At 39.3% G+C, this 15,959-nt stretch overlaps 1 protein-coding gene across 3 annotated transcripts in view; it reads left to right on the top strand.

The window, feature by feature from the left end:
• Positions 1 to 15,959, top strand: part of LOC115470295 (hornerin-like) — a 406,057-nt gene that overhangs the window by 345,740 nt on the left and 44,358 nt on the right. The gene's annotated exons all lie outside the window — the stretch shown is intronic.

The raw sequence follows: 15,959 nt of genomic DNA, 5'->3' as shown, positions 1-15,959 counted from the left end.
AGGTGCAGTCACACCATGGAGCGATATAAAGGCATTATAACATCCTCGTTTTTATTTTCCATTCCTTTCCTAATAATACCTAACATTCTATTTGATTTCTTAGCCACAGCAGCACACTGAGCAGAAGGTTTCAAAGTATCATCACCGACAACACCTAGATCCCTTTCTTGGTCCGTGACTCCTAACGTGGAACCTTGCACGACGTAGCTTTAATTCGGGTTCCTCTTTCCCACATGCATCACTTTGCACTTGCTCACAATAAACGTTATCAGCCATTTAGACGCCCAGTCTCCCAGTCTCATAAGGTCCTCTTGTAATTTTTCACAATCCTCCCACGATTTAACGACTTTGAATAACTTTGTGTCATCAGCAAATTTAATTACTTCACTAGTTACTCCCATCTGTAGGTCATTTATAAATATGTTAAAAAGCAGTGGTCCCAGCACAGACCCCTGGGGAACCCCACTAACTACCCTTCTCCATTGAGAATACTGACCATTTAACCCTACTCTCTGTTTTCTGTTAACCAGTTTTAATCCACAATAGAACACTACCTCCTATGAAACACTACTATGAATCCTCTTTATGCAGTCACATGGCAGCCTGTTTTCACACATTAACCATGCATTAGGAGTTAACATGCTTTAGCAAAGGGGCCAAAAATGTCATATTTCTCCTGTCATTTTCATTTTAAGATGAATAAATGTACATCCTGGTCCATAAGATCTGAAACTAGGATTAAGAACTGAATTATTGCAGGGTGCCACCAGACTACTGGGTCACTGGGGCAACCCATAGTCATGACATATATCACTAAAATGCAATTATGAACCTTTCATGTTCAGTGAAATTATAGTGTCAGTTTCTTGCATTAAAGGTCACTCAGAAGTGTTATAGTTTCTATTAAAAAATTACGACCAGAGACTTGACTCTGTGAGCTCTGACTCCATTGGTTGCCACAAGCACTGCCCTGGCCAGTTGATGATGTTTCTAATGATTAAGAAACAAAGAGAATTAGAAGTATGATTCTGTAAAGGTTTGATATTTTCTGCTTTAAAATGTCAAGAGCATTCATTATTTCCTGGAATTTGCCCTTCTCCCTCTTCCGTTTTTAATTTGATCCAGGTTAAAAAAATCCATCATAACTGCAATGCTTAGTCAGAAACCACAAACCTCAATTCTCTCTGTAGTCTGATGAGTATTCACCCTGATTCTGGACAGTAGAAGGGTAATTATTAAAAGGTCGCTTAAATTTCGGGGCCAGAATGCTGAGCGCAGAATGTGTGCAATTGCCATTGCAGAAGACTATTGCAAGTCTCCAGTTACCAGCCTAAATTTGAGCACAAACACTTATGCCAGCCAAATGGCTGGTGTAAATGTTCGCTCCAATCTATAGGCAGTTAGGCATATAACCGGAAGCTTTCGATAACTCACAAGAAAAACACCAGACACGCCCCTGACCCACCCATGCCCTTCCTAGGTCCATGCTTTCTTGCAGTTGCACACTCTGGAATTTCCACACTCATTTTATTACATACCAACTAAGAGCATATTTTCTTATTACTGCCAATTATGCTAATTCAATTATAGTCAATACTTGGTCATTAATGCCAATGAACATTTTGTTAGCTAATTAACTTACATCTGCAACTACCCTAATTTTATAACTTGTGCCCAACTTTACGTGCTGGTCACAAACTTAGGCATGTGACTTTATAAGATTAGGTGGAACTATCCTAGGTGGCAGCATTCAATGTTAAGGCTGTACAAAGAAATTGAAACTAGGATTAAAAATTGAACAATGGCCTCTCACATAATCACCTTGAACTACTACTGAAAAAGGTATGAGCAATACGCTACATGAATATAGGTTATGGGGTCAACTCTTGGTCATGACGTATATCTCTAGAAATAAACTATCAACCCTTCATCTTAAGTGAAATTAAATTGTACTATCAATTCCTTTCATTAAAACATTTTCACTGTTCATGAATGCAATCTTCTCCAAAGAACAAAGAATTATTCTATGAATACAACACCTCTAAAAATCACACAATAGTTTCTATGCAAAAAGTATAGTAATGAATTAAAAACTTACGACTAGAGACTTGATTTTTCTGTTGACATGAGCCAACTCCAACCTGAGAGCTCTGGGAGCTCTGACTACCCTGGTTTCCACAGCCACTGCCTTGGCCAGTTGAAGATGTTTCTAATGATACAGAACAGACGAGAATTAGAAGTGTGATTCTGTAAAGGTTTGATATTTTCTACTTGAAAAAGTCATGAGCATTCAGAATTTCCTGGAATTTACCCCTCTCCCACATCACATTATTAGCTTGTTCCAGTTCAACAAATCAATCATAACTGCAATGCTTAGCCAGATGCCACACGTCATAATTCTCTCTGAAGTCTGATGTGCATGCACCCTGAAGCTGGACAGTAAGTGTCTGGGTGATAGGTGAGTGTCCCTCCTTTCAGGAACTGTGAACAGGTTGTCTAGAGGAGCTGAAACTAGGATTAAAAAAGGATCTATAGTCTCCCATGTAGCTGTGTGCTACCGTGCTATTAAAGTATGGGGCCAACCATAGGTCATAATGTGTATCACTAAAAATAAACTAAGGACATTTCATATTAGGTAAAATTAAATTGTATACCATTGCTATTGGTGAAGCTGTAACCCTTGGCTTGTTTAAGATTTAGGATACAGTGAGACCTGTCAGCAAGTCATTAGGGGAGTGACTGGAGGACCCGGAAGAAGCTCAGGGGGAAAGATTTGACCTTGGTTGCCTGAGGTCTGAGCTACCTATAGCCCCCTGCCAGGTGACCCATTGCAATTAAGGTGGTTCCTGTAGCACCAAAACCAGTAGATTGGATTCATAGACAATAAGCTGTTACACTGCATCAGCTATTTGAGAAGCCAGAAGCTTGGCAGATTGGGGAGCCAGGCTATAACCGGGGCTTAAGTGGAATGCAGTCTACCCAGGGTTGAAGTGAGACCTTTGGGGTGGCAGACAATTATAAGGAGTCTAGCATAGATGGTATTGAAGTACATCGGGAGTGAAATCCACTGGGGTTCCATCAGGCCACAGGACATGCATAAGGATTTTGCACATGCATTAACCCAGGAAAGACTATTGCTTGTGACCATTGTGAAAAGCAATTATGAGTTAAACCTTGACTGTATTAAGATCTATGTAGTGAAATCATCAGTTATCTAGTTCAATACATGTTCTAGCTATTCTAAATCCTCAGAATGTTGTGTGGTTTCTGAGTGGATAAGTTAATGGGTCCTGGACCTAAATGAGTACCAGTCTTTTGAGCCCCCCCAACCTGGGATAGTAGGCCTGGGTTACAAAGCTACACTGGCTCCTTATCAAATTTAGGATTCGCAACAAAGTTCTGATGTGGATTTCTAAGATCAATAGTAATAATACTCCAGTCGTTTTGGCTGCTAGCTTGTAGATATATGAGTCAACTAGATCTGTTTGGTATTCCATCTTTTCATTCTATAAAGTCGGTTCTATGTTCCATGTCCAAAATTATGGAAATCATCATTGTGAAATAAAGGGCTCCTTTTCCAAAATGGTGCTACTGATTAGTGGTTCACTGAACACAAAGAAACCGATTCACTTTTCATGGGCTTCTTCACAATCAGCACATGCTAATCAGTAGTGCCACTTTGTAGAAAGAGCCCTAAATCTTTCATGGTTTTTAAAAAGGAGCTAAAGACTTCTCTATTTCAACATGCTTTTTTGGTACAGCTTAGATCAAATGTAACTGACATAATTGTGCTATATTTCCTGATGACAACTATTTATATCTTTGCTTGTTTGATTTGTGTCTGTTTTTAGTATTAGATGCTTTTTAATGTGAATGTTTTATTGTATTCTGCCTAGAATTGTAGATCATGTGGGTTATAATTTAAAAAAATATATAAATAATTGGAATAAATTATTCCTTGCATTGAAAGTATTGCACTCTTCATGAAGGTAATTGTCTCCAAAGAAAAGAAAACAAATAACTTTATGAATATAACCATCTCTAAAAATAACACTGTCATTGTTAAATATTTCCTAAGGAAAAAGTATTGTAATGAATTAAAACTTACGACCAGAGACTTGATTTTTCTGTTGACAGGAGCCAACTCCAACCTGAGAGCTCTGGAAGCTCTGACTGCCCTGGTTTCCACAGCCACTGCCCTGGCCAGTTGAAGACGTTTCTAATGATGAAGAATAGCATGGAATTAGAAGTGAGAATAAATGCTTGAAAATGCCACAAGCATTCACAAGTTCCTGGAATTTGCTACTACCCTCCCCCTCACCCCCACCCCCCCCCCCACCTCAACATTTCTAACTCCAGTTTAACAAAACTATCATGACTTTTATAAATACTGAGAAGCAACCATTCCCTCTATGATCTGATGTGCATGCACCCTAAATCTGAACAGTAGGTTTCAGGCTTTGAGAGATATGTGGGTCTCCCTTCCTCCCAGGAACTCTGAACACTACCTCTGCTGCATTCCAATTTCAGACTGTCCAGAGAAGCTGAAACTAGGATTAAGAAATAAAATATGATCTTCCACATAACAGTGTGCTGCCATACTAGTGGGTAGTCAATTGTAGAATCATTTTTCCTTTGTATTGAAATGTTTTTATAGTTCATGAAGACATATCTCTCCCAAATATCATATAGCATGTTTTAAACAGTGTCTAAAAACATAAACTGTTTTGAATTAAAACTTACGTCCAGAGACTTGACCTCCACAGCCACTGCCCTTGCCAGTTGTTGCTGTTTCTGATAATACAGAATAGATTAAGAAATTTAATTCTCTGAGACTTTACTATTATCTGCTTGAACATTTCATGAGCCTTCATTTGCTATAACATGAAAATTTCCTCAATTTTTTGTTTTGACCCATGCAGGCAAGCCATCATAGATACAATTTTTTATCATAAACTGCAGACCATAGTTTCTTCTGGAGCACCCCTGAAGCTAGACAGTCACTGTTTCAAGGATGGTTAGGTTTCTTTCCCAGAGACCACACATGCTATCCACAGAGGCTGAACCTAGACTTGCAAACCCAATCTAAGTCTCCCATATTGAAGTACGCCACCCTGTCACCAGATCATTGGTTTGATTCCAAATCAGAGGAAATACAAAAATTAATGATCAGTTTATCATAATAAAATACAACTTACGATCATAGCCTTGACTTTTGTTTTGGCATGAGTTGTTGCTTTGATCCTGTTGGTATGTTGTCTGCTGATTGCACTGGCTGTTACCACTACCACCCTTGGAAGACATCTTTCTTTCTATCTGTCTACAGTAGTGCAAAGGAAGAAGTGTGATTGTGTGAGTCTTTGATCTGGTCTGCATAAATATGCCATTTATATATACAAGTAGTGCTCCTCCCTTTGCTAAAATGGCATTGCGTGTGTACTGGTGGAACCAGTAAAATCAAATAGGAGTTTAACTTCAACTTCATAATTATGATAATCCTCTAATAATTTTCTGTCTTACAGGTAAGGTAGATATCACTTAGCAGAATTTCTTATTTTAGTTATGTGCCATGACGTGGTGTATATTTAACATATAAATTATACCTTGTCATTATTTTTTTTATTGATTCATTTTCCAGATTTGAGGCCTATTTACCAAACCAGAATTGGAGCATAATTTTACAAAGTCATTTTCAGGCATATTTGACAATATACACATGTATAATTATCATTATAGTTATGTTGATATTTCAGTAGTAGTTCAAGGCCAGTTACATTCTTATAAAATTACCCTATGCGTACACGTACACATAATGAAAATGATGTGTATCCGTGTATATGAGTTTGGTATAGGCATGATCTGTAGCCAAATTTGAGTACAGTACGATCAGAATTCCACTTTATTTTCATATTTTATAAAATATGCACTATGACATCTATTCTAGGCATTTATGTTTATACCTGCTCTCAAGATGTTGTAAGTGTAAGTGGGTTCATTTTCCCCCATGATTTCTGCAGGATGTCTCTTTTTATTGTATAAGTGACCCTATTTCTGAAGCAGGTGGACATCTCAGAATAGCCAAAAATACATCCATTTGACAAAAATATCCACATCACAATTTTTAAAAGGCAGAATTTCGTAACTTTATACCGCAGTTTGTCCAAATATCAAGGATGGGGGGTGTTGCAGGTGTATTTTGGAAGGGACTAGGGTGGGCTCAAAATTAGGCTATCTTTCAGTGATAAACGAATAGGAAGAAATGTCCAAGGCAAAAGAGGATTGTCTAGATCTGTATCAATTTTTTTGTATTTATTTATTTTAATTACATTTGTACCCCATGCTTTCCCACTCATGGCAGGCTTAATGTGGCTTACATATACAGGTACTTATTTGTACCTGGGGCAATGGAGAGCTAAATGACTTGCCCAGAGTCACAAGGAGCTGTGCCAGAAATGGGAATTAAACTCAGTTCCTTAGTTCCCCAGGACCAGAGTCCACCACCCTAACCACTAGGCCACTCTTCCACTCCAGTCATGTCCAGGGTACAAAAAGGCACCCTGATTGAGCCACTGACCACTGGAGGGCTAAAGGCATGACCACTTCTTAATCTCCCAGTGGTTATCAAACCCCTCTCACGCCCCTAAGAAGTAAAAGTGACTGTGGATACCAGGCTCTATGATAGCTTCAGGTATTATGACCATTCCTAATAAAGCAGCAAGTAAGTGTAACAAGTAGGCTAGGGTTAGTGCTGTAGTCTTTGAACAACGGGACCCAGGTGTAACTCCCAATTGAACTCCTTTATTTCTGTACAAATACATGAGTTGTCCTAGGACATAGAAATACCTACTGTACCTGAATTTATAAGACAACTGCCAGCGTGATGGCTATTCTAGTGGTGTACCTTTATGTGCAGTAGATTTTTAAATGTTTCTTGAAGGCTCACAACAACATGTGTAACCCAGGTCTCAGGTGCCAGCTCATTTCTCCAACTGACCTGGACCACAAACCTTTCACACTACTCTTTTCTGCTCTCACAACTCACTCTCCACACTTCATCCAGACCCTTTCGAGCTTGGGTGCAAGCCATAGCTGGGCTTTATCTGAAGTAACTTAACAGTCTGGGAGTAAGCTCTTCACTCTCTCGCTCTGTATCTCAAGGAATACTCTCCACACCAATGAATTGTCTTTTATGCAAGCTTTACTGAGCTCTGCAACAGGCAGTTAATCCAAACTCCATAAATCCTTCTGTACTCAGCATTTGGTTTAAGAGGATTTCTGTCTATACAAGACTATTAGAAATAGTCTTATCTACTTATTAAACAACTTCTTATAGCAATTCAGAACTATGTAAAGCTATACAACTCCTCCAGTCCATCACCCATAGCCTTTGGTTGTCACCAGCAAACTCCTCCAGGATCAGACCTCTTTATCTATCCTCTCTTCCATATTTGCACTTCACTGAGCTGCACCCTCTGGCCTTGAACAGGCTGTTCCCTGTTCCTGCTGATGAGCTTGGCTCCCTTTGCCCACCCAGAGTACTCCGCTCAGTTACAGCCTTTGGCTGACAATAACTTCCCCTCACTTCAGCCTTAGGTTATCTGGCCGTTCCAGGATATCCCCTCTGCTCCTAGGGTCCTGGCGGAGGTGAAGGCAACCAAAGACAATGTGCTCAGACAAACAGGAACTTTTATTACTTTCAAACTCACCTCTACTGTCATCTACCAGAACCATTTCCCTCTGCAACCTATCCCATGAACCCATCCCCTTGTGTTGGATCCTTTCACTCCTACAATCTCAGATGACTTTGCACAACTCCAGGCCCCTCCCCTCAGAGACTTTGGAGCATTCTGTCAGATGACTCTAGTTATCCCCATTGTAATGGAGGATTGCAGGGGCGTGTCAAGATGGCGCCGAGAACGGATGAAGTGTAAGCTGCTCCGGTTGGCTTGATCAGGGATAATAAAAGAAAAAGGTTTCTGCTATTAATAAAATGCCACATTCGAAGAGAAAAGGGATGCTGAGGTTAGTAACCCCCGCCTGCCTCAACCTCCTCCCTGATTCAAACAAACCTGGAGCGTTTCTTCCCCGGGACTTCCCAAACAGTAGGGGGATTGGAATCCGCTACGGCTGGAACTGGGGAAGCGGACCAACCCCTGGAGAATGAAACATCTTTCTCCCCTCCATTAACATCAACGAAACCTCCGAGTCCAGCGACATTAGCAAACCGAGAGGCAATCCAAACAGACACCGGAAGTGCGACCAAAGGAAAGCCCAGCGAGGAACTTGGATTGCTACAGGACTTGCTGAGATCCAGAGACCAGGGGTTTCCTGAGTCTCTGAGAAGAAACTCGGAGGTGAACCTGGAAAGGATGTGGCAGAAGCTTCTTGAAATGGACTCAAGCTTGCAGAGCTCCTCGAGAGAGGTAAAAGCTTTAAATGTTAAGATCGAAGGACTGAAAGACACTGTAGAATTGGTTAAACAGGAATTGACTTTGAAAGTTTCAACTTTACAAAATGAAGTAGAACAAGTACAAGAGTTTAAAGCATCAGTGGCAAAAGACAATACAGAGATCCGAAGGAAGATTGAGTATATAGAAAATTATAATAGAAGATTACATCTGCGCTTCTTAAATTTTCCTAAACTCCCTGGGGTAAAACCGCTTGAACTGTTTCATAGATTTCTAACAGAAAATTTAAAAAGTTCCTCAAGAAGCCATTCCTCCAATTAATAAAATTTATTATATACCTAATAAACCCAAAGGAGTTGAAGGTGATAGAAAAGATATGGGAAACGCGGACATTGATGTGGATAAAATCTCAGCAATTTTAGAACAATCCTTGGAAAATGACACTGGAAGAACAACAATGATAGTTTCCCTTGTCTTTGAGCAAGATCTGAACTTGATTATGAGATTATATTTTAAGTTTGCTAATTTCCAGTTTGGAGGTGAAAAAATCTGGATTTATCCGGACATTACTAAAATAACACAACAGAAGCGGAAAGCTTTTCTCTCAATGAAGATAAGAACATTAGAATTAGGAGGATCTTTTTTGCCTGCTTATCCTTGCAAATGCATAGTGAGGTTGAGACAGATAAAATATGTTTTTTATTTACCTGAGCAGCTGAAATCCTTTCTCGATTCAAAACAATTAAACATGTAGAAGAATTTGGGAATAATGACGTCTTAAATTTGTTTGTAGTATACTTTATAATCTTCCCTAATTCCTACCCCCCCCCCCCCCACCAGATTGTGGTCTAAGAAAGCTGTATATTTTGCTTAAAAAGATGATATTTTTCATTTTGTATTATTGGCTGTATTTCACTTGACAGGTGTAAACTGTTTAGTTATTGAAAATGTAATAAATAAATAAATAATAAATAATGGAGGATTGCACATATACCCTGGGATTCTATATATGGCTCCTTAATTTCCGTGCGGAAATTGAAGCGTATTTTATAGTAATAATAATGTGCATAACTTAATTGGTTTGCACGCACAACTCGCTAAGCATATTCTATAATGTGGTGCGCCTAAATTCTAAGTTGCATAGTTGAAAAGGGGGCATGGCTATGGGCGGGGTATGGGTGTTTCTAAAATCTATGCACATTGTTATAGAATACACCCACTCTGCAACTAATTTAGGCATCAGGATTTATGCCAAGTAAAACATGGCATAAATGGCTGTGACTACATTTGGTTATATAGAAAGGCGCTTGTCGTTATTCTGTATACCGCGTGGAAATTTAAGCCTATTCTATAAAATCTAGGTATACTTTACAGAATTCTGCTTAGGCATATTTTTTTCTGCGTGGAATTTTCAGGCACCATATATAGAATCTAGCCCATAATGGAATTAAGGTGGGATTTGTACCTGGGTCCTGTTGTTTAAAGTCCACTGCATTGACCATTAGGCTACCCCCTCTGCAGGGACATCTGTGTGGTCATTTTTGTACAATTGATGCCAGACAGACATTTTTGTGCCTGCTTTTCTGTCATTCATATTTTGTATGTTTCACTTCGAAAAATGGCAGTTCATTTTGGACATTTTCAGCGCAAGAGTGTTCTTCTGATATATTTTCAAACAAGAAACCCCAGTGTTTGTCTGGTCTTTGTTAAACCTTTCTAATGGAAATTGATTGCTTTCTCTTGTTTCTAATGTTTTATATTTGCAAAAAGTCAATTAAAAAATCTTGAAAAAAAATGGCCATTTTGGGGTGATATTATCCCCCAAATTCTATAAAAAGTGCTAAAGATTGCGTGTGCAATTTAATTGAATAACAAGCCAATTAACACTGATAATTGGCTTCTTAACAAGCAATTATTCATACTAAATTGAAATCAATATATGTATGCACAAATGTTATGCACATGCCAAAAAAGTAGGCACAGAAATGGGAGGGTCATGGTCCAATAGGGGGCGTTACTTTCATTTATGAGTGTTAATGAATAAGGTGGGATCCTCGCCTAATTTAGTCAGAGGCATTTGTACCACATTTCCATTTGTGTAAATGGCCACACCTTGTAGACAGATCTTGCAGACAGCTTGTCTGTGTGCTTTTTGGGTCAATCCTGACTTGGACATTCTTTCAAAATTGCCCCTCCATGTGTCTTTATAATTTAGGCTACAAATAGGTGCCTTGTTGCACTTCACACATTTGTGGTGTAGCGTATGTTAATGTTACAAACAGTGGGATTTATAGTAATGAGATACAAAGCATGAATATGCATGCAAGATAGCTTTTTATTATGAAAATGAAATAATGTGGACTGCAGTGAACAAAATGGTTGTGGTAATTTTCTATCCCAAGAACACTTGGCTGCAGAACCGTGGCCCAATGTTCCAAAGTCACTTCATATAGGGACTAGGTAGAAATATTTAGCTTTCCCTCAAAGCTCTACTTTTGACAGAAGCTCCCCCCCCCCCCCCCCCCCTCCCATGGCCTTCTTTTTCCATAAGCCCCTAATGGATTTCCAAATCTTAGCCCCCAGATAGTTCTACCTGTTTCCTAAGTCCCTCCACTCCCACAGGCTCCCCAGCCTACCTGGCAAATCCCAAGGGGATGTAATGGGGTCAGAGCAGGAGTAATATCCATTCACTCTTCCATTGCCCCAGGTACAAATAAGTACCTGTATATAATATTTAAGCCGCATTGAGCCTGCTATGAGTGGGAAAGTGCGGGGTACAAATGTCATAAAAAATAAAAAATTCTGGTGCCAGAGTCAAAATAGCACCAGTAAACCCCTAGTGTTAGTCTCACAGTATTACTACTAGGATTGAAGATATATAAGAGCAAAATGCTTATCTGGGCGTCACAATTGAATATCTAGGTTTTCAGTGGCACCAGAAAATTATGTGGTAATAGTGTACCTATATACCTAACTGTATCTACATACCTAACTGAGCAAAGTTAGTGCTGTCTTTTCTGTGGTCCAGCTTGTCCAGTTAGTGAGGCAGGCATTGGTACTGAAAATCATCAGTGCCTACATAACTTCCAGGATCATCCTGACTCCACCCCCAGACTGCTTCAGGTTTGTAGCACTGACCCAGACATTTAGGCCAGGATTCTGTAAATGGTGCCCAAATTTGGGTGCAGAAAAATATTGAAATAACAATACAAAGTATGACATTAATTAGAATTGAAGCACAGACCTGTCTAAGTGTATTCTATAATGTGATGCACATAAATTCTAAGTTGCATAGTTGGAAAGGGGACATGTCTATGGGCATGGAATGGGAGGTTTCTCAAATCTATGTATGCTGTTATAGAATACACCTGGTCTATGTGTAACTTAGGTGTCAGTGTCTACACCAAGTTTTATTTGGCATAACTGCCAGCTACTAACTTTAGTCATGCGGATAGGTGCTCAGTGTATTCTATAAATCACATGCTGATTTTTTAGGCGTGATAGAATCTAGTCCTAAATGTGCCTCCGAGAATGTTTCACAGTCCAACTAAAAGCCATGTCATGGAAGATGAGTTGCACTTTTAGCTAGGCTGAGGAGGAAAACATTTTTGATGGGATAATGTGGTTTGAAAATTGCCCTTGGAGATGTCATCATCTGTTCCATTGATAATGCCTGAGTCATCATCCAGGTATTTATTCTATGAGAGCGAGTCCTGATGGGAGCATATTGAAAATAGGTTAGTAATTTTCTAGCTCAGCAGCTGCTGAATGTTCTTACCAAAGGACTCTGAACTAGTTTATGAAATCCTTAAAGGCTAAATTCACATCCAATGAAGGCAATAAAACAATTCTTGGAAAAATGTATTTACTGGGTCAAGTGAACAAAATATTTGCAGCCTACATTTGAAATTTTCAAAAGAGAGGCCCTGATTGTACTGGAGAAGTTGAATAACTCTATTACACCAGCATTTAGGTTATTCCCCAATATGTGGTGCATAATACTTTGTTATTATAAATTTTGCATATATTAATCACATTTGCCACTTTCAGATATCCATAATTACTCACATTCTGTTACTGATATCTTGAATAAAGTGGAAGAAACACATGGAATATGATTGAGGCAGATGTTAGCACAAACTAGTAGCAAGAAATTGATAATTGATAATATAATTTTAAAAAGACATATATTTAACTGGATTAGGGTTGGGCTTGAAATTTGGGGCCCCAAGCAACTTAGGGGTCCTTGTACTAAGTCGTGTAAGTGCTTATGCACGTCCAATGTGTGTCAATTCTGAGTTACTGCCCAGCTACCGCATGGCCCAGGCAGAAATTTCATTTTTGACGTGCGGCCCATACACTCATCAGAAAATATTTTTATTTTCTGGCGCGCGAGCTGTAATTGGCATTTTGAGGCACGTTGACCATTACCACTCGGTTAACACGTGAGACTTTACCACTAAGTTATTGACTGGCGATAAGGTCTCAGACCCCAAATTGACGCGCGTCAATTTTCATTTTGCCGCATGTCCATTTTCAGCCTCCCCAAAAAGACATTTGTTTGCAGGTGCACTGAAAAATGATCCTGCGCACAGCCCAAACTCGCACCTATACTACTGCAGTTAATTTTTCAGCATTCCATTGCCAACCAGCTGCTCAGCTCTAGCTCCACTGCTGCCATTCCTTCTTTCATATACTCAGTATACAGTACCTGTATCACCTTCAAGTGCACTCCTCAAAAAATCTTTACTGGACCTTACTTACTTTGGTAACTATCATCCCATCTTTCTCCTCCATTTTGCATCTAAGATACTTGAACGTGCTGCTCACCTGCACTGACTTGACTGCTTTCAATTCAAGCCATTCCTGATCCACTATAATGTGGCTTTCACCTTCTTCATTGTATACAAACTGTCCCTGACAAAGTCTCCAGTGACCTATTTCTGGCCAGATCAAAGGCCTTTACACAATTCTCATCCTTCTTGACCTATCTACTGTTGTTGACACTGTTGATGACAATGTACTCCTCGGCACGCTGTCTTTACTTAAATTTAAGGGTTCTGTTCTGTCTTGGTTTTTTTCTCATTTCTTCCATTGCACTTTTATTACAAGTTCAGATGGATCCTTTTCCACTGCTACCCTACTATCAGTCATCTGGGCTCTTTCTTGGGACTTCACCTCTTCTTTTCTCTTCTGTTCTCTTCATCTTTCCTCGGTGCTTTCATCTCCTCCCATGGTTTTCATTACCATTTTATGCTGATGACTCCCAGATATATCTGTACACCAGAAATTTCACCAGGAATTTAGTCCCAAATCTTAGCCTTACTGTCTGGTATTGCTGCCCGGAAGGCTCGCCACTATTTGAAAAATAATATAGCAACTAGGGACCTTCTTATATTTTCCCTAAATCCATCTATTGCCGTCTCCCTTTCAATATATATCAAACACACATTTTTCTCTCTCTATGACATCACCTAAATTATTCACATTCATTCTGAACACACTAGTAAAATCCTTATTCACACTCCCATCATTTCTATCCTAGACTATTTCAATTTTAGTCCTCATTGGTCTCCCATTGAATCATCTATCTCAACTTCAATCTATTCAAAACTGAGCAGCTTGACTTATATTCTGCCACATATAGACATGTATACTTTTCACATGGACATTTAATGTTAGCTGCAATTTCTGTAGTTTGGATGGTAATTTTATAAAGACGTGCAGTAGGGGGAGGGAAATCTAGCATTCAAATATAGGTACCAGGAAGACCTGCACAAAGTGCCAATCCTATAAAAGTTGTTTAATGCTGATTCCGTCACCCAACTTTGAGCACAAAGACATATGGCTGCTGAAAATTTTGGTTGTTATAAAAACATAAATAACAAAATCAATATTAAGCTTGCACCATAGGTTGTTTTTAAGCTACTAAAGGCTGCTGGCATGACTGGCCTCCAGCATTGAATGTCTGGATTAGTGCTGCAATCGTGAGGCACTCTGGAGGCAGAGTCAGAATGGTCCTGGAAGTTATGTAGACACTGGTGATATTCAATACCAGCATTTGCCTACCTAACTGGACCAAGTTGGACCACAGAAAAGGTAGTCCTAACTGCCCAGTTAGGTATTTAGGTATAGTGCTGAATATCAACAAATCATATAATTTTCTGGTACTGCTGAAGATCCACATATTCAATGCTGGTGCCCAAATAAGGCCTTTTGATCATATACAGCATCTTTAATCCTAGTGGTAATACCATGAGACTACTACTAGGGATCACTGGTGCCATTTTTACCTGGCACTAGAACAGGGAACTGTGAATGGGGATTACTCGTGTTCAGAGGGGTGATATGATAGAAGTCTACAAGATAATGAGCAGATTAGAGAGGACAGATGTGAAGCATTTGTTTACACTTTCAAACAACAACAAAACCAGGGGACAAAAGATGAAGCTAGAATATGGTAGATTTAAAACAAATAGGAGAACATTTTTCTTTACTCAGCGTGTAATTAGACTCTGGAACTCGTTGCCGGACAATGTAGTGACAGCAGCTGGCCTTACGGAATTTAAAGGGGGTTTGGACAGATTCCTGAGGGAAAAGTCCATTGTACATTATTAATTTTTTTTTCGGGGGGGGGGGGGGGGGGTTGCCAGGTTCTTGAAGCCTGGATTGGCCGCTGTCAGAGACAGGATACAGGGCTTGATGGACCCTTGGTCTTTTCCCAGTATGGTGGTGCTTATGTACTTATGATCTCCTCTGGATTTGCCAGGTTTGCCAGTGGAGTGGGAGTGGAGGGACTTGGAGAACAGGTGCAGCAATCAGGGTGCTAAGACTTGGGGGGCCATTAGGGACTTCTGGAAAAAGATGATCATCTGGAAGGCTTCTGACAAAAAGGGAGCCATGAGAAAAGGCTAAATACTTCTACACAGCCCTTTTAAGAAGTGTCCTAGGAGCATTGTGCAAAGGCAGATTTTTCTATCCCAGTATTGCTGGAATGGTAAAATACCACTAGGTTTTGATCACTGCAAGCCATAATATTTCATTTACAAAATAGTAGGCTATTTTGCATACATAGTCATGCTTTCTTCCTCAGTATTATACATCCCAATGTTTCTAATATTAACATACATTACAGCAATATAATATATGTTACTGCTTAATAACACATATTAAGAAGCAAATAACAGAGGTTAGGGTCAAATCACACTGTAATAAATCCCTCCCCAAAGTGTAGTACTACATGTTAAGGAATATGTAATGCATGCTAAAAGCTCCATACCATCTACTACTGAAAAGCATGAGGCCAATCTAATAATAACATTATTCATTTTATATTCATATATTGTCAAGTATGCAGGAAAATTATACCCCAGATCTAGTTTGGTAAAAAGGCCTCTAATCTGGAAAATGATTCAATCCAAAAGAATAAAGAAAATGCATAATTTATACATCACACACGTCATGGCAAATAATTGTATAAGAAATTCTGCTCTGTGATATCTACCTTAACTATGAGACAGAAAGTTATTAAAGGATTATCATAATTATGTA

The sequence above is a fragment of the Microcaecilia unicolor genome, chromosome 5, assembly GCF_901765095.1.
Source record: "Microcaecilia unicolor chromosome 5, aMicUni1.1, whole genome shotgun sequence".
In the NCBI taxonomy this organism is placed as follows: Eukaryota; Metazoa; Chordata; class Amphibia; order Gymnophiona; family Siphonopidae; genus Microcaecilia; species Microcaecilia unicolor.
The sequence above is the reverse complement of the archived record's forward strand: the minus strand, read 5'-3'. Positions and strand labels throughout refer to the sequence as shown.